General features: G+C 43.2%; 1 protein-coding gene across 7 annotated transcripts in view; it reads right to left on the reverse strand.

The window, feature by feature from the left end:
- The window catches only part of lpp (LIM domain containing preferred translocation partner in lipoma), a 389,509-nt gene extending 373,655 nt beyond the window's left edge, over positions 1-15,854 (reverse strand). For 3 of the 7 annotated variants that reach the window (XM_072572197.1, XM_072572192.1, XM_072572195.1), the window contains exon 1: positions 15,781-15,854. The gene's annotated coding sequence lies outside the window, so the exon portion shown is untranslated. Of the gene's footprint in view, positions 1-2,848; positions 2,870-3,183; positions 3,204-15,780 lie in introns of those variants that run through there. The other 4 variants (XM_072572198.1, XM_072572194.1, XM_072572199.1 and 1 more) reach the window with 4 other exon arrangements.
- Positions 15,855-27,017: the final 11,163 nt, after the last annotated feature.

Raw genomic sequence — 27,017 nt, forward strand, 5'->3', positions numbered from 1 at the left:
AAGACTTGCTTTCCCAAAATGCAGCACCTCGCATTTAACTAAATTAAACTTCATCTGCCACTTCTCAGCCCATTTGCCCATCTGGTCAAGATCCCATTGCAATCTGAGGTAACCTTCACTACACCTCTAATTTTTATCATCAAAGATATTTTCTTTTACAAATATTCCCTTGAGGAACAGGTGTTACGAAATGGTCCAACCACTCCAAGTATTCCATGATAGCGAGGCCAGTTCCATCGTTCATAATACTAGGCACAGGTAGAACCTCAGTACGTAGAAACACTTGATGTTTGTGTACCAAGGGTCTGCACACAGCTTGATGCATCTGCACACAAAGGTGGCCATCAGAAAGAAGGCAGAGTTGGATATGTCCCCGCCATAACTCTTATCCAGAGTTTTATACGTGGTATCCCTGTGGACATGGTCCACTTTTAACCACCAAATGAAGTGGAACATGGCTCAGGTGGCAGGCCATTTTAATACTATGGCTACAAGGGCAGAAAAGAGGCTAGGAATCTTGCAATGAATAACGTAACTCCTATCTCGCCAATACCTGTCTACTGCTCACAAGAATACACTCCACCTGTCTTGAAGAGCACAGCTCCAACAACACTCAAGAAGCTTGACAATAAACAGCAACTTTAATTGGCACCACATCTGCAAACATTCAGTCCTACACCACCTACAATCAGTAGCAGCAGTGTGCCCCATCTAGAAGAAGTACTGCGAAAATTCACTGAGGCTCAGTAAGACCATAAGAGGTAGGAACAGAAGTGGGCCATTCAACCCATTGAATCTGCTCTGCTATTCAATTCATGGCTAATCTGATAATCCCCTCCAAGCCACTCACCATCCTGACTTGGAAATATATCACAGTTCCTTCAGTGCCAAAATCCTAGAATTCCCTCCCGTTTAGAATTGGGGGTTTACCTACAACAAATGGACAGCAATGGTTCAAGAAGGCAGCTCCCAGGCAACTAGGGATGGACAATAAATGCTGGCCCAGCCAGAGGTGCCCACATTACATGAATGAATCAAATAAATATCATTTTGGTTCTTTTAGAGACTTCTCGAAAGGTTAGGCTATTCCAAGGGGTTTATATATCATTTATGCACAATGCACAGTTCACAGTCTCAAAAGGAACCTGGACACCCCCAGAGGATCCCTGATCTTCATTCCCAAAGCATTCTACAATCGTATCTACAGATCTCAAAATGTATGCTCTAGCAATCCAAAAGAAATGCAATGAGAACAAACTTGTTCTTATCTGGTTCAACCTCTGCTTCACAGGCTCCAGACACCAGGGACTCCAAACCTCCATTTCACTGAAGGCAGTTGGTCACTTAAATGGCCTGCTGCCTCCAGAAACTGTGTTTATGTAAATATGGCTTCCCCCTATTTCCTGCCACTGGAAACATCAGCGACATCGGGTTTGGGAAACATCAGTGACATCGGGTTTGGGATAAGATTCTGGAGTCTTGACTTCCTCCAGCATTTTCACCACAATGGAATTGCTGTCGATCATGCGCAAGTCAGGCTATTGTATACAATCAGCAAGCAAATAACAGAAGCATACAAAACAGATATATTGCAAACTCAACAAACAAAACTTAAATATCACAGACACAACTTACACATCACTGACATACACCTTACAGACACAAATGGAATATTGTTCTGATAACTATGAACAGCAGAGATTGAAAAGACATGTTGCAGCAGGGAGGTTGTCCTCAAAGGGTTAACATTTATACTATTAACGAGCACAGAAAAATACAACAGTCAGAGGAACACCACCCAGTTCAATGTGCAGACAAACTATTTATGGCCTAGTGTACACTCTGCATCTCCATCTTTCTGTCTCAGTGTATCTCTCTCTCTCGCTGTGCATTGTCTTTTTCTCTTTCTATTTCTTTCTCCCTCCCTTTCTGTGTATGCATATCCCTCTATGTCTTTTTCCCTCCCAATCTGACCATCTCCCAACCTTTCTGTCTGTCTTTCACCTCTTCCATGATGGTCTTTGCCTCCCTTTGTGCATCTCTCTCTCTCAGTCTCTCCCTTTCTCCTTCCTGTACCCTGTCTATCGCTTCCTTCTGCCCTCTCTCTCTCTCTCTCTCTTACTTTCTGTCTTTCCTAGTGTATGTGTGTGTGTAAGCTCCTCTCTCTCCCCCCTCTTCTGTTTATTTGTTTCTCTCTCTTCCTCTATCACTGTCTCCCCAACTCGGTCTCCCTCTCTGCTACTGCACCCCTATCTGTCTCACCCCCACCTGTGTGTGTGTATGTGTCTCTCCACTCTCTGCCTGTCTGACTCCCCTTCTTTCTCTGTATCTCTGTCTCTCCCTCCCAGCATTCTCTTTCTTTTTTTTGTCACTACTTCACTTTCCCCATCCTTTATCCCCTATCTCTCTCTCTCTCTCTCTCTCTCTCTCTTTCACTTTCTCGGCCTCTTTCCCTCTCTCTCACTCTTCCCCATCTCTCTTGCTCTGTCTCTCTCCTGCATTCTCCTTCCATCACTCCCTCTGCCCCAGTATATATGTCTCTCTCTCTCTCTCTCTCTCTCTCCCCTCCATCTGTCTCTTTCCCTGTTTTTTTTCCTCTCTCTGCTTCTCACTGCCCCCATTTCACTCTTCCTCCGTCTCCTCCCTGATTCTCTCCCTCTCTGTCTCTTCTACTTTCACTTTTCTCCCTCTCCCTCTCTCTCTCCCCCTCTATCCTTCTGTCTCCATGTTCTTGTTCAAACCTGCTTTGTCTGTTCCCTTTCAGGAACTTTTTTTTCTCTCTGAGGTGGGAGGGGCAGGGTTCTCCCTTTCGTCCCTAAACTCAAATTAAAAGAGTCGTTGCACTTACAGAGAGGTTAGGCCAAGTTAGCGTTAGGCAGCAGCAGCAGCCTATCCTTCAGACCTCAGGCCCAGTGCTCACACACAGCACAGCTACTGACAGGAAACCTACTGGAAAGATAACCAAATCCTCCCTCCTACATCCCTCCCCTTTCCTCCCATCCCAACAACTGCTCAACAATTCCAAATATGGAAAACTACCATAAACTGCACAAGAACTACCGCTACAAACCCTACTCTTCAGAAGACTCAAAAGCAAGAATTGTCCCACAGAGCAGCTTCTGTCTCTCCCCATGAATACGCAAAGCAAATCATTCTCTAACTTAATCCAAAACCTGCACACACCAGCAGCAAGGAGTTTGGTTGTGCTCGTTCAATCTCAAGACAGTTTATCCACTGCATCACCGGCCAAGTTCACTTGATTAGAATCAGTGCGTCAGATGGTAACATGTTTAAAGTTAACACTTTACATTCTGAAGTGTATATCGCATACCTTCACAGTGTCGTCACTTCTAAAGCAAAAATAAAGTGACTGGCTGCAGTGCAGGCATGAGGCTGAATGCGGTCAGGCACAATCAGGTTATCACAAAGGTGGTCATCCACAACATTGAAACAGAGGTATGCAGCTCATCCGACAAGACCTGCAATGCTGCAAACCTCACCTCACCTTCCTCCATCCACATGCAAACACCTCCCATTCCCTCCTCCACACCCCATACTAACTGAATTCTATTTAAAGATCATGAGGACAGATCAAAAAAATAATTATACAGGCTAATGGAATATTGCCTTTCATCTCAGGGCAGCAGGTTGACAGAGGGTGTGAAAATGGTGCTGCAGCAGTTTACACAGCTTTACACTGACCACATCTGGAGTCATCGGGGTTAGATCAGGAACCTCTCCTGCAGATGCCAATCCTGGAGGGCGAGCAGCACAGAGCTGCCAGAATGATCCTGGGACGAAATGGTTAAATTACAAGGACCAATTGCACGCACAGAGCTTATATTTTATTGAGTATAGATGAAGGGGTGACCTGATTGAGGTATTTCAGATTATGAAACGGGTTGTTAAGTTTGATACAGAGACACAAATTCCTCTTGTGGGAGAATCCAGAACAAGGCAGCATTATTTTAAAATTTAAAACATGGTGATGTCAGGCAGAACATCTTCACATAGAGAGAACTAAATACAAGCCTGGAATTCTCTCCACCAGACACCCTCCAGCTTTTCTCTCCAACCCCATCTTTCTCTCTCCATCTTGTCTCTCTCTCTCTCTCTCCAATCTCTCCTTCCATGCTGCCTCCATCACCTAATTCTCTTGCTAGATATCTAACTCCTCCAATCTCCCTGCCCCTTCTTCCATTTACATCTGCCACCCTTCTCTCTCTCCAAGCCCTCCCCTCTTTCCTCACGCACTCTCTCTCTTTCTCTCCCTCTATTCCCTCCTCTCTCTCCAAACCCCCCAACATTGAAAACATCAAAAATGAAAGAGAGATGGATTAAGGCAAAATTGGGTAAATGCAATTAAAACCATTTACAAACAAGGACACGTGGGGCCAAATGGCCTCTCTCCATGCTGTAACTTGCATCAATGTCTCTGTAAATAAACACAGTATCCAGAAATCAAGGCACAGAGGGTGTGAGCTGTCTATACAGACAGGTACTGGCAGGCACACATTCCCAGCGCATTTGTACAAGTGAGAACACAGTTCAGGTGAATATTTTGCAGCCACCTCTACATTTGACAACGTGGACAGTTGAGCTACCTAGACCACTGTACACTACCCGCTGAATGTCCATGCAGTGCACCCAAACACTATGCATTTCCCCCATGACCACCTATTTTTGCCTGGTCAACTACAAACTGGCCCGACCACTCACTCATTGCTTAATATTTGCCCACTGACTGGCCAACATTTGCCCCTCACTGCTCCCTGAATGGCCTCATACTCCCCCTGAATGTACTGCCCCTGACTGCCTACGCATTGTCTTCTGACCATTCGCATATTAACTGAAGTCCTACAAACTATCCCTGACCACACACACAGTCCCTTGACTTCCTGCACACTGAGCCCTGACCAGCCAAGTACTGCCCTCTAACTGTCCACACACATGCCTATCTGCCCATGTACTGCTCCCTGACTGCCCTCATACTTCCTCCTGATGACACATTGCCTTTTGACACGCCCACACAGTGCACCTTCTGGGAGACATCATAACTCACACATTGAGGCACCGAATGCAGCAGACTGAAGCATCACCCAGATTGAGACACCATCTCACTCACTGTCTCTCTCTCTCTCTCTCTCACACACACACACACACACTTTTGTGGTCATTACTCCAATTTCCATCAAGACAAGTTTGAATCCTACTTGTCACTCATCACCCAGAAACAACGTTTCTCATCCAATGCTCCTTACCCATCTCCCCATTGCCCAACTCCCATCTCCCCTTTCAGCTGTCCCCATCTCTCTCATTCCCTCATCAATCTCTCTCATCACCCTTCTCTGACTTCCCATACCCAACTGTAACTCACCAATCTGCCATTGCCCATACCCCATCATCCATCATGAATCTCCCATTTCCATCGCTCAGCATCATCATAGTCAAATGCTACAAATGATTACAGACTGCACAATTTCTTTAGAAATCAAAAAGTACAATACTAAAGCTTGTTATCGGAAACACTTCCAATCATATCTAGTGCTATCAGACTCTGCCAGCTCTCTGCCTATCAGCTTAGCTCACCACTTCCCCAAATAGAGTCATAGAAGTGTACAGCATGGAAACAGACCCTTCCGTCCAACCCGTCCATGCCAACCAGACATTCCAACCTAATCTAGTCCCACTTGCCAGCACCCAACCCATATCCCTCCAAACCCTTCCTATTCATATACCCATCCAAATGTCTTTTAAATGTTGCAATTGTGCCAGCCTCCACCACTTCCTCTGGCAGCTCATTCCATTATGCACCACCCTCCATGTGAAAATGTTGTCCCTTAGGTCTCTTTTATATCTTTCCTCTCCCACTCTAAACCTATGCCTTGTAGTTCTGGACTCACCCACCCAAGGGAAAAGACTTTGTCTATATATCCTATCCGTGCCCCTCATGATTTTATAAACCTTTTTAAGGTCACCGTGCACGCTCCAACGCTCCAAAGAAAGCAGCCCCAGCCTTTTCAACATCTCCCTATAACTCAAATCCTCCAACCCTGGCACCATCCTTGTAAATCTTTTCTGAACCCTTTCAAGTTTCACAACATCCTTCTGATAGGAAGGAGACCAGAATTGCATGCAATATTCCAAAAGTGGCTAAAGCAACATCCTGTACAGCCACAGCATGACCTCTCAATTCCTGTACTCAATACTCTGACCAATAAAGGAAAGCATACCAAACACCTTCTTCACTATCCTATCTACCTGCAATTCCACTTTCAAGGAGCTATGAACCTGCACTCCAAGGTATCTTTGTTCAGCAACACTCCCTAGAATGTTTCTTGTTTTTGGAGTCATATTTTGTGTAAGAACATGTAGCATGTCTCTTCATGGGGTTTGCTTCAAAAGCATAAGATTTTATTTATGGTTGCCGTAACAAGTTCCTAGCATCTAGTCAATATATCATTCTTCCTGGAAAGAGTTGCATTGCTGAATATAAACACATGTTCGAACAGGAGGAAGAACTTCCTTGCTTTTCTCCCAAGAACATCAAGGGATTTTTATATCCGAAGGAAAGGATGGATGAAGCCTCAGTTTTATGTTCCACAAAAAGACAGCGCCTCTGATAGTGCAGCACACCTTCAGTACTGTCCTCCAAGAGTCACCGTTCTTCTGTAGGGACCCTTGAACAATGCAAAGCTCCCTCAGTACTGACCCTCTGACAGTGCAGCACTCCCTCAGTATTAATGCTCTGATAATGCAGCACTCCCTCAGTACTGACCCTCCGACAGTGCAGCACTCCCTCAGTACTGACCCTCCGACAGTGCAGCACTCCCTCAGTACTGATCCTCCGACAGTGCAGCACTCCCTCAGTACTGACCCTCCGACAGTGCAGCACTCCCTCAGTACTGACCCTCCGACAGTGCAGCACTCCCTCAGTACTGACCCTCCGACAGTGCAGCAGTCCCACAGTACCGATCCTGTGACAATGCGGCACTCCCTCAGTACTGACTTTCTGACAGTGCGTCACTCCCTCAATATTGAACCTCTAATAGAAAAATGCTCCTTCAGTACTGCCCTTCTGATAGCACAGCACTCCCTTAGCTTTTTTCCATGTGTTCATGGGATATGATTGCCATCAGCTAAGTGCCATTTGTTTCCCATACCTAACTGTAGAGGATAGTTAGGAGTCAGCCGCATTTCTGAGAGCCTGGAGTCATACTTAGCCCAAGCCAGATCAGGACAGCAGGTTTCCTCCCCAATACACCTTCCAAACCCACAACCATGTCCAGCTAGAAGGACAGGGCAGCAGATACTTGGGAAAACCACCACCTTCAAGTTCTCCTTCAAGTCACTCACCAACCTGACTTGAAACTATATCATTGTCACTTCACTATCAGTAGGTCAAAATCCTTGAATTTCCTCCCTAAGGACGTTGTGGATTTACCTGCGGCACAAGGTCTGTAGTAGTTCAAGAAGGCAGCTCACCACCACCTTCTCAAGGGCAATAAAAGATAGCTAGCCAGCAACACAAGCATTGCAAGGGAAGAATAAAGAAGTTATTATTTTACATGAGTAAACCAGGTTTTTTTTCCTAACAATCAATAGTAGTTACATAGTCACCATTAGGCGAGCTTAAAAACTGAAATTAAAAATTATTAATCCAAATTTCACCATGTGGCATCTTTGGGTTTGATCCAAATCATTAGCCTAAGGCTCTTTATTGAATCACTGCAGTATAGTGTACTGAATACAGTATACACTAAATACCGCTACATCAGCTTTCAACCAACACTGTCTTAGGGCTGGTCATCCAACATCGTAGCACTTCCTCACTAATGACCTTCCAACAGAGCAGCACTCCCTCAGTCAGGCCATTCTGCAATGTGACAATCCCCAAGTACTGACCATCCAACAGTGCAGCTCTCCCTCAGTAATTTATCCTTTGACAGTGCAGCTCTCCATCTTCATCAGTACTGACCCTCCAACAGTGCGGCATTCGCTCCATACTGACTTTCCCAATAAAGAAACATTCTCTTTAGTACTGATACATAGACAGCAATTCAGCTGGCAATCTCCTTTGTCACTTGTTCCTGACTCCACCTCTCTGATCTTATTCATTCCTCTATTTTGGGGCATCTTATCAAAGGAATTTGAAAACTAGATGAATTACATCTTAGCATTAACATTATCGCCTTCCTAGTTCCCTCTTCAAGAAATTCAATAAATTTGGTAAGCAAGGTTTTCCTTTTTGAAATCCATGCTGATAATCCATTACGATGTAGTTTTATTCTAGCTGTTCATTGATTCTCTCCTTTCAGAAGGATCCAATTATATTTCCTATCACCAATGTTAGTCTGATTGGTTATAATTCCCTGGAGATTCTTTCCCACCTTGTAAATATCGGAATTACACTGGCTATCCATTAGTCCTCAAGTAGGACACATTTCTAACACATTACTAAAAACTGATCATTTAGTAATATCTCTGCTGTCTCTTTCAAAATACATGGATAAATCCCATTCAGACCAGGAGTCTTATGCTCTTTAGTTTATTTATTATACTCTCTTTATCTATTTTCAATATATTTACCTCATTGCTTATCTCATTATTCAACGTATGTCTTCCTGTTCTAACTCCTTGGTAAATACTGAAGCAAAAATAATGCATTTATACTTCTGAGAACTCTCTAGTATTGTCTGTGGTATAATCCTACCTATCACTTAATAGTCACATTGCAGACTTAATTGCTTAAGTGTTGTGTCTGTAAAAGATTTTACTATTTTGTAAACTACTCCTTAATATTGAACTTCATAATTCTTCTTTACCTTCCTAAATTGTTTCTGCCTTCTCTTCTAATCTCTTTGTACTCTCCCTCACTCTTTAATCGTCTCCTGTCTATGCAATGTACATATCATTTTTTGACTCATTAGCAGTGGGCCACTCAGCCCATCAGGCTTGCTTCACCATTCAATAAGATCATGACTGATTTGGTGTCGCCTCAAATTTTCAGTCTACCTATATAGTTACAACAACACAGGAAATGCAGGAGAAAAGCAGGTCTGGCAGCATCTCTGGAGAGAGGAACAGACTTAACATCTTCAGAAGAAGAAGCGCCATATCAGAGTCAAAGGGTTAACTCTGTTTCTCTCTCCACAGATGCTGTCAGACCTGCTGACTTTCTCCAGCAGTTTCTGTGTTTGTTTCAGATTTCCAGCATTCGCAGTATTTTGCTTTTATATAGCTACATCGGAGGCTAAAACCTCTAATTTGTTTTGAATATTTTTGTCTTCAATTTATTTCCGCTATCAGCAACTGAATTTTGTCACATCTTTAACGTCCTCTTGAATAATGTGATTTCTAAACTTTAGCCACTTCAAATGCTTCGGCTTCAACTTGACATTTTTACCTAAACAGCTGAACAGCACACATACAACTTGCACAGTTTCAGAGTCTCGAACTGACGCATTTTATAACTTGACATCTGTTCTTCCCTCCAAGAATCTGAGGCTTCCTTTGTTATTTTATCAAAAGACTTCAAAGCAAAGTTCTGATCAAATACTCGAGGCTTTAATTTACAGCATCTATTGTTTTATTTCTGTTTTCAACATTTGAGACCCTGATTTCTTAGATGACGATGGAATAGATTTTTTTTCCCCAAAATGGATTTATTTTTTGCCTTTATTTGCATCAGAAATTGTCCTGAGGTGGGAAGATGGTGACATTGTACTGACGTCATTACAGCAGTTGTCCAGAGGCGCAAGATAATGCTCTGAGAACATGGGTTCAAATCCTGACATAGCAACTGGTGGAATTTAACAATTTATAAATTGAATCTCATTCATGATGATCATGAAATGATTGGCTGTTTCCTGATTTACTGTCTCCAGACCTACAGCAATGTGGTTGATTTTTAACTGCCTCTGAAATGGCCTAGCACCCACTCAGTTCAACGACAATTAAGGTGGGCATCAAAGCTTTCAGCAACACCCACATCCCCCATAAATAAACTATTTGAATACTTTTACATTAATATTTCAAATCCAGAAACTGTGCAAGTGGTGAAGTTTTGAACTTTTAATGAGGTTTTCAAAATGCTTCTGAAAATGTATTTTAATTCCCAACTCTCTAAACTTGATAAACTTTGGCAAAAGTCACACAACACCACATTATAGTCTAACAGGTTTATTTGAAATCACAAGCTTTCAGAGCACTGCTCCTTTGTCAGATAAAAGAGCAGCAGTCCAAAAGTTTGTGGTTTCAAATAAACCTGTTGGACAATAACCTAGTGTCATGTGACTTCTGACCTTGTCCACGCCAGTCCAACACTGGCACATCCACATTATTAATAAACTTTGTAAGACTACTGGAAAAGTCAGATTTCCTGTCTCATGGTATATGTAAGGAGAGCACAATCATTAAACTGTTCATCCATCATTTTTCGGCATTTAATAAAGGTGTTCATTTTCCCACTGAACCTCCTCAATATCTTCCAGAAGTGAAAGAGAAACAATGGGATCTCACAGCAGTTGTAATAGCTCTTAATGATGCTGAATGCACAATGATGAAAATGCACAGTCTCTGTCAAAGAAACTGTACTCTGATGTCTACATCTTGGGCCTTCAACTGCCCACAGCACAGGTCATGACTCCAACTTCTCCACACTTAAAAGAAGTTGAAAATGTCCAAGCTCACACGTATACATTGGGTTGGTGACCTTAAGATAGAAGGCAGTTATATGTTCAGCAGGGTGAGTCAACTGAGGGGGTTGGTGTTGTTGGAAAATAGTTGCAAAACATTCGATACCTTATTCATCTCTACATTTTTTTCAAAGATCAAGAGGTTGTGTGATAAAACAAAGAATGAATTCTGAAACTGACTTTTCTTTTGTTTCCTGCTGCAACACTCACTCGATGACAGAATTACACAGCTCACCATGTAAAGGTTGACAACAGATATACAGAACAATGAGGCAGAACTCTTGAAATATTCTATTCCTGCAAACTGGGTACCAGTAAACCCACAGCCTCACAAACTGTTCACTGACTGAGAAAGAAGAGGCAAATTTCCAAAAGTTTGGGAATGATGGCCAGTGTAATGCAGAATTGCACCTGATCAGATGCCTTTTCTGTAACCAATGGTATGAACAAAGGGTGTGAAGTGGCTCCAGTTCTATTTGACATCTTGTATGCACTTAACAATCTCAATATCACAGCATAAGCCCAGTTGACGCCAGAAAAAATCTTTTCAATCTGCAAGGTTCAAGACTGGTACAAAGATCACAGAACAACTACTAACCAAATTCCCTCTTGTTGATGACTGATAACAAAAAGCAGACACTCAGCTGCTCATTAGCCACTTCACCCAATTCTCAGAATGCTCCAATTTAAGAATAAATCCAAAAAAATGTGAGGTCTCATATCAACATGCTCCTAGCCATTGACTTCCATGATCCATGTCACCAATGTCACATGAAACAACAAAAAAAGTTCCATCTTCACTGTTCAATGCAACATGAGGTGCCAGAACAAAATTATAAACATTTGTCCTTTTTATAGTGGACTAGAGATACTTGGGCAATTTTCCGCATTGTTGATTGAATTAATTTGTTCTATTGACACAATAAGCATCAAAGAGAAAGTGAGGAGTGTAGGTGCTGGAGATCAGAGTTGAAAAGTGTGGCACTGGAAAAGCACAGCAGTTCAGGCAGCATCCAATGAGCAGGAGAGTCGACACTTCGTGCATAAGACCGTCATTCCTGATGAAGCGCTTATGCTCAAAATGTCGACTCTCCTGATCCTTGGATGCTGCCTGACCTGCTGTGCTTTTCCAGCACCACACATTTCAACAATAAGCATCAAGGTCAGGAGTGAGTGTGAGAGCACTTTAAGGAATTCACATTTCTAATTAATATTTTTCTTTTATTGATTCATGGGATGTGGTTGTCACTGACTCAGGTAGGATTTATTGTCCATTCTTTGTGGTCCTTGAGAAGATGGTGGTGAACTGCCCACCTGAACAGCTAGTCTGTGCAGAGTAGGTATGCTGACCATGCTACGAAAGATGAAGTTTCTGGGTTTTGACACAGCCACAGGGGAGGAATATATTTCCAAGTTAGGACAGATAGTGGCTTGGAGAGGAACCTGTGTTGGACGGCATTTCTACCCTTGTGCATGGTCAGTCACTTTGCAGTGTGACCACTCCTTGGTGGATGAACATTCATTGCAGTGTGACTGATCATACACCAGCTGCATATTACAGAGTGTACTGTAAGGGATTACATTCACTGCAACTGAATTCAAAGTTTGCCATTCCCAATCTTCCTCTCTCATTATCGGATGAGTCTTTGTCTTTTGCCTCTCAAAGTGGGACAAGCTTCTAAAGAGCATACTACCAGCTGCAAAGTGTAGAACAGAGAACAGTACAGCACAGGAACAGGCCCGGTGTAGTTGAAAAGTTGAAAGAGGCTTTTCAGCCAGTCTACAGTGACTAGTGGTGTGCCTCAGGGATTGGTGTTGGGACCACAATTATTTACAATTTATATAGATAATTTGGAGTTGGAGACCACCTCTACGCTGTCAAAATTTGCTGATGACACAAAGATGAGTGGTAGAGCAAAGTGTGCAGAGGACTGTGAAACTTTGCAGAGGAATATAGATACATTGAGTGAGTGGGCAAAGGTCTGGCAGATGGAATACAATGTTAGTAAATGTGAAGTCATACATTTTGGTAGGAGTAACAGCAAAATAGATTATTACTTGAATGGGTAAAAAGTTGCAGCATGCTGATTTACAGAAGGACCCAGGTGTCCTTATGCATGAATCATAGAAGGTTGGTCTGCAGGTACAAGTAATTCGGAAGGCAAACGGAATTTTAGTCCTTCATTGTTAAAGGGGTTGAGTTTAAAAGCAGAGAGGTAATGTTACAGCTGTACAAGGTGCTGCTGAGGCCACACCTGGAGTACTGTGCGCAGATTTGGTGTCCTTACTTAAGAAAGGATATACTGGCATTGGAGGAGGTTCGCTAGGTTGTTTCTGGAGTTGAGGAGTTGGCTTATGAGGAGAGGCTGAGTATATTGGGATTATATTCATTGGAATTCAGAAGGATGGGGGGGGGGGGAATCTTATAAAAACATATAAAATTATGAAGGGAATTGATAAAATAGAAATAGATAGGACGTTTCCACGGGTGGGTGAAACTAGGACAAGAGGGCATGGCCTCAAAATTAGAGGAAGCAGGTTTAGAACTGAACTGAGAAGGAACTTCTTCACTCAGAGGGTTGTTAATCTATGGGATTCCTTGCCCAGGGAAGTAGTTGACACTACTTCAGTAATCACTTTTAAAGCTAAGATAGATACTTTTTGAAAAATAAAGGAATTAAGGGACATGGTGAAAACACAGGTAAGTGGAGCTGAGTCCACAAAAAGATTAGCCATGATCTTATGGAGTAGCAGAGCATGCTCCAAGGGCCAGACGGTTTTCTCCTGCTCCTAGTTCTTTTATTCTTTCTGTGGAGTAATCCAGTGAGTCCCATTCCCTGTTCAATCTCTTTAACCTTGCAAGTTTATTTCCTTAAAGTGTCTATCCAATCTTCATTTGAAATCCTTAATTGTCTCTACCTCCAACGCCCTCAAGCAGCGAGTTCCAGCTCATTTCCACCCACTGTACAAAAAAAAGATTTGTATTCACATCTCTCCTGTTAACTGTTGACAAGTCTTTACCTTCATACCATCAGCTAATAGGAAAAGTTATGTTTTCTAGTCACCCTATTCAAAAATATTATTACATACCTCAGGAGCAGTTGGGACTTGAATCCAGATCTCCTGACTCAGAGTTAGGGCCACAAAGAGCCCTCCAATGGGAAGAGTTTTATTTTTCAGTAGGCAGAGTTTTTTCATCAACCCGTTAAGAAATGTTATTATCACTTGCCACAACAGCCCCTTCAGTAGCATTGTCTCCCTTTTAGTTGTGTGCACCTTTACCAAATCACCCTTCAGTCTCCTTTGTTCCAAGAACAATCCCAGCATTTCCCACCTAAACTAGTAACTAAGTCCTCCTATCCCTGGAACCATTCTTATTAGAAAACAATCCTGAGCAATTTGTTGCTTGCCATCAAATTTGTGATTTAGGGAGATGTTGATGTATTTTTTACATCTCTAGCAATCTAGACTATTCAGATCAAGTTGAGAATTGTCCCACACCTGCATGGTTGGCACTTCAACTGCACTCTTGAGGTGGCCTAGCAAATCACAGTGTTGTATGAAACTCATTCAGTGGTTTCTAGCAGGGTTTCCACCCCACACTTGATCAAAAACAGAAATTTCAAGGAAGGCTTGAAAGGAACAGAAAGTTGCTTAGGGAGAACCTGTGGCCTCAGCAATCAAAAGCCCAGCTGCCACAGTGGGAGAGATTAAAATCGGAGGAGATGTAAAAAAGCAGGCAGTGGAGCAGATGGATATTCAAAGATTTCAACAGGAAGATGAGAACTCAGACTTTGAGGAAGGTCTCCCAACACCAGTGCATTGTAGGGGTTAATAGACAGCTCAACACCATCTTCTTATGGGCAATGAAGAACGGTTAATACATGCTGACATCACATGAATGAATAAAGAAATGTGATGTGCAATGTCAAGAGTGGGAACATCAGCTGATTTCATTAGTTCCTAATTCTAGAGTATTGAGGCCAGCAATAACACAACACCTGCAGACGAGTCCACTCAGCACATGCTGGGAATCCCAACTGTGAGGCATGTGAAGGCAATAAGATTCTTAACAATCACAGCAGGCAATAGTATAACTGACCCAATAAACTCACAGTTCAAGGTCTAACTGCTAAACACTGCTGACTGGAGATCTGGCTTAAGAAATGGCAGTAAAATCGTATTAATAGATAGTCCGATTCCCAGCAGGAGGTTAAGGCATGAGGAATCTTCAACCCATCTGAAGGTTTTCCTTCAGTCCATCAAGCCCTCCTATCTACGATAATTCTTTGGTGAATTTCTCAGAACTCTGTTTGCCTTGTTCCTTCTCAAGGTTTCACAATTCTATTGGCTAATGTCTGTGACTAGAAACCCGGAACAAGAATAGGTCAGTCGATCCTTCCAACCTGCCCCGCGTTCAATATGACCACCGCTGACACCTACCCCTTTTAGTGAAAACATGTCCTGCATCACTTCCTATCCCAAATTCCTAAAAGTGTCGACGTTCTGTAGAAAAGTTTTACCAGCATCCAAATGAATACCGGCCATTTCTATCACCCACCGCTAAAATTAGTCGCTCCCAGTAAGTGACAATAAGAAAGCCGCTAACGCGGGGAGAACAGACACTCCCCACAGTCCCAGGCGGTGACAAGGTACTAGGCAGCGCTCTGAGAAACATCCCGGGCTGCAGCTAAGAGCCGAGCCTCTGCCAACAGGGAATTGTAGGCAAGGCCCCGGCTCCATCCCCGGCCTGGCTGACCCAGACCGCCGGTGAGTCGGGGGACACAGTGCAGATCAGCCCCGGGCTTGAGGATTCCCGGATCCACTCGGAGTGCGAGTGGGGAAAAGGGGCTATCACCCGCAGCGAGAGAGAACCCGGAGTAAGAAAGGATCTGGGAATCACCCAAGATCCAGTTGTGAGTGTGAGGGAGTTAAAACAGGAGTAAGGAGGATCCGGGATTAAGGGAATGCCGGAGTGAGGGGGCTACACTGCATCCGCTGTAAGTGGGAGCAGCGGGGAACACTGTTTCGGCTTCAGCGTTACATTGTAACCGCGAGGGAAGGACAGGCCGCTTTCACTCACCCGCTCCTCAATCCCGACCTTTCCGACTCCCGGGAACCGGGAACCTGACGTCAGGACACATCCTGGACCGCCGCGTCACTGCTCAGCATTCCCTGAACAATTCCAGTGAACATTCTCAGCATTCACAGAGCAATCCTTCAGCATTCCCTGAACAATTCCAATTAACATTCTCAGCATTCCCAGACAATCCTTCAGCATTCCCTGAGCAATTCCAAAGACCATTCTCAGCAATCCTAGAGCAATCCTTCAATATTCCCTAAGCAATTCCAAAGCATGCTAATCATTCCCAAATCAATTCTTTAGAAAGCCCAAAGCTCATTCATGCATTCCCTGAGCAATTCTGAAGCATACTCCCAGCAATCCCAGAGTACATTCTCAACATTCCCAGAGCAATCCTGAGTTTGGGGACATAGTGAGAGCAGACGGTGCAAAATGGGATCGTGGAGGTGACAGGAGAGTTGGATTAAATTGGGTAGGATATTAACAGGTGCCGATTGAGCGGGACAGTGGAATTTGACTGAGTGGGATATTAAAGGGAGTAAGGAGGATAGTTTACACTGGATGGGGTATTAAAACATACAGGGAGTGACAAGGGAGGAATATTGGACACTGTAGGCCAGTTAGCCTATAGTTGTTGGTAAAATTTTAGAGTCCATTATTAAGGATGAGATTGAAAATGCTTGGAAGTGCATGGTAAAATTGGGCGGGATCAGCAGAGCTTCAAGGGAGACCATGCCTGATGAATCTATTAGAATAGAAGCGGATGGGAACCAGAGCTACAGACCAGAGGAGCGGGTAGTTGTTGAACGGACAGAAATAGAATGCAGAGAGTCTGCCAGGAATGATACATAGTTGATAGGGCAATGGTTTGGGTTAAAGTGTGTCTATTTCAATGCAAGGAGTGTTAGGAATAAGAGTGGTGAACTGAGAGCTTGAATCAGTACTTGGAACTATGATGTTGTGGCCATAACGGAGATATGGATTTCACAAGGGCAGGAATGGTTGCTGGATGTTCCAGAGTTTAGATCTTTTTTGAAAAGATCAGGCAGAGGGGTAAAAGAAGAGGGAGAGTAATATTGTTAATTAAAGAGTGAAGAAAAGGAGGTTGTTGAGGGTTTGTCTACTGAGTCAGTAACAAGAAAGGAGCAGTCACTTTATTGAGTGTTTTCTATAGAGGGTCGGTGTGGACTTGTTGGGCCGAAGGGCCTGTTTCCACACTGTAAGTAATCTAATCTAATCCCACAATAGCAGTGGATAGATAGAAGAACAGATTGTACATCAGATCTTGGAAAGGTGCAGATGTAACAGAGTTGTTGTTAAGGGTGACTTCAACGTTCCTAATATTGATTGGAACCTCCTTAGTGCAGATGGTCTGGATGGAGCCAATTTTGTCAGGTTTATCCAGGAAAGATTCCTGACTCAATATGTCGATAGACTGACTAGAGGGGAGGCCATATTTGATTTGGTGCTACACAACAAGCCAGGCCAGGTGTCAGACTTCTCAGTGGAAAAGCATTTCAGTGACAGTGACCACAACTACTTCACCTTTACCATAGCCATAGAGATTAGATTAGATTCCTTACAGTATCACAGTCCACACCGACCCTCCAAAGAATAACTCTCCCAGACCTATTCCCCTACCCTATATTTACCCCTGGCTAATGCACCTAACACTATGGGCAATTTAGCATGGCCAATTCACCTGATCTACACATCTTTGGATTTTGGGAGGAAACCAGAATATCTGGAGGAAACCCACGCAGACACAGGGACAATATGCAAACTGCACACAGACAGGAATTGAACCTGGGTCCCAGGTATTGTGAGGCAGCACTGAGCCACCGTGTCACCCAAGGGATAGAAACAGACAGTATGGGAAGGTATTCAATGGGGGGAGGTGAAATTTTACTGCTATTAGACAGGTGCTGTGTAGTACAAATTGGGAACAATTGTTCTACGGGAAATGCACAACTGAAACATGGAGGCTGTTTAAGGAGCACTTGTTGCGAGTGTTGGATAACTTTGTCCCACTGAGACAGGCAAGGAATGGCAAGGTGAAGGAGTCTTGGATGACAAGAGATGAGGAGCTTCTCGTCAAGAGGAAAAAGGTTGGGGAAGCAAGGATCTGGCAGAGCTTTAGAGGATTACAGGGTAGCCAGGAAAGAACTCAAAAATGGACTGAAGAGAGCTAGGAGGAGACACAAGAAAGCCTTGATGGGAAGGATTAGGGAAAACCCAAAAGGTGTTCTACACATACATGAGGAATAAGAGAATGATCAGAGCGAGAGTAGGGCCGATCAGAGATAGTGGAGAGAACCTGTGCCTGGAGTCTGAAGTGGTAGGGGAGGCACGAAATGAGGTTTTTGCTTCAGTATTCATAAGAGATAGGGAACTTGTTGATAGTCAGAACACCATGGACCAGGTTAACAGGTTTGAACAGATTGATATTAAGAAAGTGGATATGCTGGAAATTCTGGGAAGCTTCAAGATTGTTAAGTCCCCAGGGCTGAACTGGATAATATCCAAGCTTACTATGGAAGCGAGGAATGAGATTGCTGCGCCTCTGGCAATGATCTTTGCATGGGGATAGTACCGGATGATTGGAGGGATGCAAATCTTGTTCTTCTATTCAAGAAAGGGAATAGGGAAATCCCTGAGAATTACAGACCAGTCAGCCTTACATGTGTGGTAGGCAAGGTACTGGAAAGGATTCTGAGAGATAGGATTTGTGACTATTTGGAAAAACATGGCTTGATTAAAGATAGTCAACATGGCTTTATGAGGGGCAGGTCATGACTCATAAGCCTTATTGAGTTCTTTGAGAATGTGACAAGACACGATGACAGAGGTCGAGCAGTGGATTTGGTATATATGGATTTCAGTAAGGCATTGGAGAAGATTGGATTAGTGGTGCTGGAAGAGCACAGCAGTTCAGGCAGCATCCAACGAGCAGCGAAATCGACGTTTCGGGCAAAAGCCCTTCATCAGGAAACGTCGATTTCGCTGCTCGTTGGATGCTGCCTGAACTGCTGTGCTCTTCCAGCACCACTAATCCAGTATTTGGTTTTTAGCATCTGCAGTCATTGTTTTTACATTGGAGAAGATTCCCCACAATAGGCTTATTCAAAAGGTTAGGAGGTATGGGATACAGGGAAATTTGGCTGTCTGGATACAAAATTAGATACAGAAAAATCTGCAGATGCTGGAATCCAAAGTAGACAGGCAGAAGGATAGAAAAACACAGCAAGCCAGGCTGCATCCAGAGATGAAGAAGTCGACGTTTCAAGTGTAACCTTTCTTCAGGACTTCAGAGTCTTGAACAAGGGTTACACCCAAAACATTGACTTATCCGCCTCCTGATGCAGCCTGACTTGCTGTGTTTTCCAGCCTCCTGCCTGGATACAGAATTGGCTAGCCAAAGAAGACAGCGAGTGGTAGTGGATGGAAAGTATTCCGCCTGGAGGTCGTTGACCAGTGGTGTACCACAGGAATCTGTTCTTGAGCCTCTGCTCCTTGTAGTTTTAATAAATGACTTGGATGAAGAATGGAAGGGTGGGTTAGTAAGTTTGCTGATGACACAAAGGTCAGTGGTGTTGTAGATAGTGTCAAGGGCTGTTGCGGGCTACAACAAGACATTGACAAGATGCAGAGCTGGGCTGAGAAGTGGCGGATGGAGTTTAACCTGGATAAATGCGAAGTGATTCATTTTGGAAGGTCGAATTTGAATGCTGAATACAGGGTTAAAGACAGGATTCTTGGCAGTGTGGAGGAACAGCGAGATCTTGGGGCCCCCATACATAGATCCCTCAAAGTTGTCAACTAAGTCGATAGGGTTGTTAAGAAGGCATATGGTGGTTTGGCTTTCAGTAACGGGGGATTGAGTTTAAGAGCCACAAGGTTTTGCTGCAGCTCTATAAAAGTGTGGTTATACCACACCTGGAATATTGTGACAATTTCTGGTCACCTCATTATACGAAAGATGTAGATGCTTTAGAGAGAGTGCAGAGGAGATTTACCAGGATGCTGCCTTGATTGGAGGACTTGTCTTTTAAAGAGAGGCTGAGTGAGCTCGAGCTTTTCACACTGGAGAGAAGGAAGAAAGGTGAATTGATAGAGGTGTACAAGGTAGTGAGAGGCATAGATAGAGTAGATAGCCAGAGACTTTTCCCCAGGACAGAAATGGCAGTCACAATGGGTCATAATTTTAAGGTGATTGTAGGAGAGTATAGGGGAGATGTCAGAGGTAGGTTCTTTACACAGAGCATGGTGGGCGTGTCGAATGCATTCCCAGCGGTGGTAGTAGAGTCCGAGACGTTGGCGACATTTACGTTACTCCTGGACAAGCACATGGACGGTAGTGAATTGAAGGGTGTGGAGGTTAGGTTGATCTTCGATGTAGATAAATGCTTGGCACAATATCACGGACTGAAGGGCCTGTACTGTGCTGTACTGTTCTATGTTCTAATACTTCAAGGAGGTAATAAGCAAGTCAGTCAACAGTGTAGTGCTGGAAAAGCACAGGCAGCATCCGAGAAGCAGGAGAATCGAGGTTTCAAGCGCAAGCCCTTCATCAAGAAAGCAATGCAATGTTATTACTCATTCAGGGAGGACTGGAATACAAGAGCAGGAATGTACTGCTGAGGCTGCTTAAAGTTCAGGTCAGACTAGATTTGGAATATTGTGAGCAGTTTTGAGCCCTATATCTACAGAAGAGTGTTCTGGCCTTGGAGGAGGTCCAGACAATTTAAGAATGAGCAAGTTAGTCAAAGGAGAGCTAAGAGCCCATGGTGTTAAGGGCAAGGTCTTGGTATGGATGGAGGATTGGCTGAATGGCAGAAGACAGAGTGGGGACAAAGAGGTCTTTTTCAGGATGGCAGCTAGTGGCTCTTAGAGTTCCACAGGAGTCTGTGCTGGAACCACAACTATTCACATTATGCATGCACATTATGGACCAAGGAACTGAAGGCATTGTGTCATCTGCAAGTTGAGCAACAAAGGCATATGGGCAGACAGGTAGAGTTGAGGAAGCAGGGAGACTGCAGAAGGACTTGGACAGGCTCTGAGAATGGGCAAATAAGTGGCAGATGGAATGTCATGTGTGAAAGAGTGAGGTTATGCACTTTGGTAGGTAGAGTTATAGATTATTTTCTAAATGGGGAAAGGCTTCAGAAATCTGAAGCACAAAGGGACTTAGTCCTAGTTTATGATTCTTTTAACATGCAGATTCAGTTGGCAGTTGAGAAAGCAAATGCAAAGTTATTATTCATTACAACTGCAGGAATGTACTGCTGAGGCTGCATAAAGTTCTGGTCAGACTAGATTTGGAATATTGTGAGCAGATTTGGGCCCTGTATCGGCAGAAGAGTGTGCTGGCCTTGGAGGAGGTCCAGACGATTTAAGAATGATCCTGGGGATGAAGAGCTTCTTATATGAGGAATGATTGAGGAATGTACTAAATGGAGTTTAGAAGGTTTGTGGGGTGGGAAATCTCATTGAAACTTATAGAAACTGAGAGACCTGGATAGAGTGGGTGTGGAGGTGTTTCCACTAGAAGGTGAGACTAGGACCCGAGGGCACAACTTTATAGAGAAGGGATGACCCTTGAGGACTAAGATGACGAGGAATTTCTTCAGAGGATACCTTCAGAGGATGGTAACTCTGTGGAACTCATTGGTGCAGGAGGCTGTAGAGGCCAAGTTATTGAGTGTCTTTTAAGATAGTGATGGACTTTTGATTAGTGGATCAAGGGTTACAGAAGTAGGAGAATAGAGTTGAGAAACATACAATCAATAAATGAATGGTGGAGCAGACTTGATGTGCTGAATGACCTGATTCTGCTCCTACATTTTATGGTTTTAAAGGGTACAGGGAGTGAGGAGGGGTAGTTGGATTAGATTTGATGGGATATTAAAGCATGCAGAAGTGAGGGGAAGAGTGTGATTTGATGGTTAGAATGCTAAATGGTGTGGTGAGTGGAATTAGTCTGGGATCTAGATCAGTGTTCAGTGACCTGCACGGTATGAGTGTGTGATTGTTGAGTGATTACAAGAAGTCTGTCAGCTATAATCCTACTTCGTGTCTGACTTCCTGATCATAGCTCAGAGGCTGTGCCTGAACACATGTGGGAAACATCAAAACTTCGACAGCATTGTTGTAGATACTGAACTGAGCTGGTCAGTGTGGAGAAACTGATGAACAATTTATGGAACTGTGACCAAGGGCTGAGATATGTTCCGTCTTAAAGTAACTACAAGTTTCAGCAAAGATTGAATATTCTGTTCATTAAGAGAGATTAGAGACTGCTGCAGATTCACAGGAAGCCAGATATCAAAAAGAGAGATCACCACAGTGATGTGCCCTGCACTGAAGCTCTATATTTGGCAGGACACTGAAAATTACACAATATGCTGTCATTATTGTCTCACTGAGCGCACTGAAACCATCAATTTATTACTGATGTTACAACAAAATTAAAAGAAGAAAACTATTTTGGGAAACATCAGTGAGGAAGCGTCTGCCTTTGCAAGCTACTGGAGGCTTCAGTCAAACAAGGGTGGCCCCTGTCTGCTGAGTGTCTGCTACTGCTATGCTACTGTTTGGTCCGATGACTGCTTCTTACTGACTGCTTATTTGCCAAAGGCCCAGGGTAGTGAAACAGCTTTGATGCAATGCTGTTGTTTGGACAGGATCGTACTGTCAAAGCAATTGTACTTTTTAGGCTTTTCTCCTCCCCTTCAAAGTGTCACTTTACTCAGCATTCTCACCATTGGATTAGAAGGTAATGTATGTAAAACTACACAACAGCAGAAAGTCCAGGAAAATAGTTTTAAGACAGAGTCATAGAAGAAGATGGGAGCAGGAGTAGGCCATTCAACCCCTCAAGCCTGCTCCATCATTCAATATGATCATGGCTGATCATCGACCTCAATACCCTAATCCTGCCCTTCCCCAATATCCTTTGATTCCTTTAACCCCATGAGCTGCATCTGCCTCCTTGTTGAAAACCACCACATAATGTTTTAGCCTCAACCACTTTATATTGTCTCCTGGTGCAGTAACATTGTGCCTGCAAAATTCTCATCCCTCTGTCAATTCCCTCCATGGCCTCATCCCTCCCTTTCTCAGTACCGAGTGAGTGCATCACTGTCAGTAATGAGCAAGAACCACACTGATAGATGGTGAGAAAATAGATACACAGAAAATATTTAGAGCTGCAAAAGAGAATTTGAAAATGACTCTCAAAAAATACTAAGGTGAATAGTAAGAGTTATTTTAAATGCATAAGTGAGAGAATGAGTAATGTAGATTGGACTCATTAATGAAAAATTGAAAACAATGAACTAGTAGGTCTATTAAACAAAGGCTTTGTATCTGATCACAGAGGAGGGAGTGAATAAAATACCAGTGATAGTAGTTAATCAATCCTTAACTCCACTTTCTTCCTTGATACTTCTACCCCATCTACATAATGTACTAAATAAACCCACTAGCTCCTTTTATCCCACATTCTGCCATATACTTCACTAAATTACAATCTTCCCATATTCTTAGAATGAATGAAGTGATTGCATACCTTGAGGTTAAAGGGCTGATGCTATGGTGAATGATGGTGAAAATGAATCAAAGCTCAGTGTGACAGTGTACAGTCCTGGTCTGCAACAATGAGGATGGGAAAACTGAAAGGAAACTGCAGAGAACTTACCAACTACAGTGCCAAAATCTAAACATTCCTTGTGAGGGGTCATGAAGTAGCAAGTGGGTAAATAATGGCCACACAGGTGTAGTGCTAAAATAGTGATCACAGATTTAACATGTGGGGAGCGAAGGAACCATAGCCAAAGACTTAGATTAGATTACTTACAGTGTGGAAACAGGCCCTTCGGCCCAACAAGTCCACACCGCCCCGCCGAAGCGCAACCCACCCATACCCCTACATCTACCCCTTACCTAACACGAGGGGCAATTTAGCATGGCCAATTCACCTGACCTGCACATCTTTGGACTGTGGGAGGAAACCGGAGCACCCGGAGGAAACCCACGCAGACACGGGGAGAACGTGCAAACTCCACACAGTCAGTCGCCTGAGGCGGGAATTGAACCCGGGTCTCTGGCGCTGTGAGGCAGCAATGCTAACCACTGTGCCACCGTACCGCCTTAATTGTTTAAATTCAACATTCAGAAATTTGCACATTTCAAATGGCAGTGTGACTATTCTGACAATCTTGCTATCAACAAGGTGTTTTTTAAAATACGACAATACAGCCAAAATGATTGCGGATATAAATCTAATGGCTGTCTGTGGAGAGAGACCCTGAAATGTCACACCTGCAAGTGTCAAAGAAGCTTCAAAAACACAAATGTACTACAAATTGAACTGTAATCTCCTTAGACTGTGAACATGATGATAAAAGAAATGACAACTGTCCCCTTTTACAGGAGTGCACAAAAACAGCATTCATAGCAATTCAACTTTGGCTGTGCTTGTGAAAGAAGGTGCATTTATGAGCTGATGTACTTGTGTGTACTAGCCTGGGTTTGAATGCTCATGTGCTATGAATGTCAAGTTGAAGAATCTACACTAATAACCCTGCATTGCGGGTAAAGGAATCTTAAAGTCAAAAACAAGCTCAAAAATAAGCAAGCCAGTCAAAAGGACCTGATCAGGTGAACCCGAGAACTCTGTGGGAAGCTAGGGAAATGGTTGCTGGGCCTCTTGCTGAGATATTTGTATCATTGATAGTCACAGGTGAGGTGCCGGAAGAGTGGACATTGGCTAACATCGTGCCACTGTTTAAGAAAGGTGGTAAGGACAAGCCAGGGAACTATAGACCAGTGAGCCTATAGTGGGCAAATTGTTGGAGGGAATCTCGAAGGACAGGATGTACATGTATTTGGAAAGGCAAGGACTGATTAGGGATAATCAACATCGCTTTGTGCATGGGAAATCATGTCTCACAAACTTGATTGAGTTTTTTGAATAAGTAACAGAGGTTTGATGAGGGCAGAGTAGTGGACTTCATCTATATGGACTTCAGTAAGGCATTCAACAAGGTTCCCCATGGGAGACTGGTTAGCAAGGTTAGATCTCATGGAATACAAGGAGAACTAGCCATTTGGATACAAAACTGGTTCAAAGATAGAAGACAGAGGCTGGTGATGGAGGGTTGCTTTTCAGACTGGAGGCCTGTGACCAGTGGAGTGCCACAAGGATCAGTGCTGGGTCCACTCCTTTTCATCATTTATATAAATGATTTAGATGCGAGCATAAGAGGTATAGTTAGTAAGTTTGCAGATGACACCAAAATTGGAGGTGTAGTGGACAGTGAAGAAGGTTACCTCCGATTACAACGGAATCTTGATCAAATGGGCTAAGAGGTGGCAGATGGACTTTGATTTAGATAAATGCGAGGTGCTGCATTTTAGGAAAGCAAATCTTAGCAGGACTTATACACTTCATGGTAAGGTCCTAGGGAGTGTTGCTGAACAAAGAGACCTTGGAGTGCAGGTTCATAGCTCCTTGAAAGTGGAGTTGCAGGTAGATAGGATAGTGAAGAAGGTGTTTGGTATGCTTTCCTTTATTGGTCAAAGTGTTGAATACAAGAGTTGGGAAGTCATGTTGCAACTGTACAGGACATTGGTTAGGCCACTGTTGGAATATTGCATGCAGTTCTGGTCTTCTTATTGGAAAGAAGTTGTGAAACTTAAAAGGGTTCAGAAAAGATTGACAAGGATGTTGCTTGGGTTGGACGATTTGAGCTATAGGGAGAGATTGAATAGGCTGGGGCTATTTTCCCTGGAGTGTCGGAGGCTGAGGGGTGACCTTATAGAGGTTTACATAATCATGAGGGGCATGGATAGGATAAATAGACAAAGTCTCTTCCCTGAGGTGGGGAGTCCAGAACTAGAGGGCATTGTTTCCAGTGAGAGGGGAAAGATATAAAAGAGACTTCAGGGGCAACTATTTCACGCAGAGGGTGGTGCGTGTATGGAATGAGCTGCCAGAGGAAGTGGTGGAGGCTGGTACAATTGCAACATTTAAAAGGCATCTGGATGAGTATATGAATAGGAAGGGTTTGGAGGGATAGGGGTCAGGTACTGGCAGGTGGGAATAGATTGGGTTGGGATAGCTGGCCAGCATGGATAGATTGGTCCGAAGGGTCTGTTTCCGTGCTGTACATCTCTATGACTATGATTCTAAAAGGAAACAAGTTAGAAGAATTTAATTCAAATTGCAAAGCCAAGAATCTCAACTTTTCAACAACTAGTAACAATCACTTTATATGCTGTAGCTTTCTTCTATCTACCCTTCACAAATGACTCACTGATTACCTGTGTCCTATTTTAAATTTTTTTTAAACTGTTTTTCTTATTTCTAATCTGTTTGTAAGTATGTTGCATTACTACTTCTTCACAATGTTGCTACCTATTAAACTCACTCTTTTGTTAATTCAAGGAAGCCTGGTTAAATTGTATTGTTTTACAACGTAAACTCATTGGGTGTTGGAGAAATGCATCTGCAAGAAAGGGAGCTTTGGAAATGAAAATTGTTGTGAGCAACCAAGGGGGAGAATGAATAAAGAAAGGGAGTCGATTCATCCCTTCTCATCTGGTAGATTGGGGTATCCTATCTGAAATTGTAATAACTTGTTGAACCTTGCCCTGGATCTGGTTAGAATAGTCTGCACCTTCAGGACAAGCGGGAAAGACAATGAATAAATTGGTAGCTGTTGAGAGGCATTAAGAAGGTACCACAAAGCGAATGTATATGAACTGGATCCAAGTAATATGATTGAATATAAAGATACAACATGACTTATAAGAATAAAAACAATGGAAGCAAGCCCATTCAGCCTGCTTCGCCATTTCATAAGATCATGACATCTTTAATATTTTTGATTAACAAGGGAGTCAAGGATATGTTCAGTCAGTCTTCAGGGTGAGAATTAATTGGATTAATAACAATTACAGAAAATAAATTTTTCCTCGTCCAAATTTTCAGATATTCTTATTTTAAAACTGTGCCCCCAAGTTCTAGATTCCTTCAAGAAGGGGCAGCCTCATAACATCCACCCAATCAAATTCCTTCCTTCCCCAATATCCCCATGTATGCTTCAATAAGATTACCTCATTTTTCAAAGCCACCATGAGCATGGGCTTGACCTGTTCAGCCTTTCCCCAGAAGACAAATCTTTATCCCAGGTGTGGTAGTAAGAGATTCATTGAGCCATTATGAGGCA

Source organism: Chiloscyllium punctatum, chromosome 6 (genome assembly GCF_047496795.1).
Source record: "Chiloscyllium punctatum isolate Juve2018m chromosome 6, sChiPun1.3, whole genome shotgun sequence".
NCBI lineage: Eukaryota > Metazoa > Chordata > Chondrichthyes > Orectolobiformes > Hemiscylliidae > Chiloscyllium > Chiloscyllium punctatum.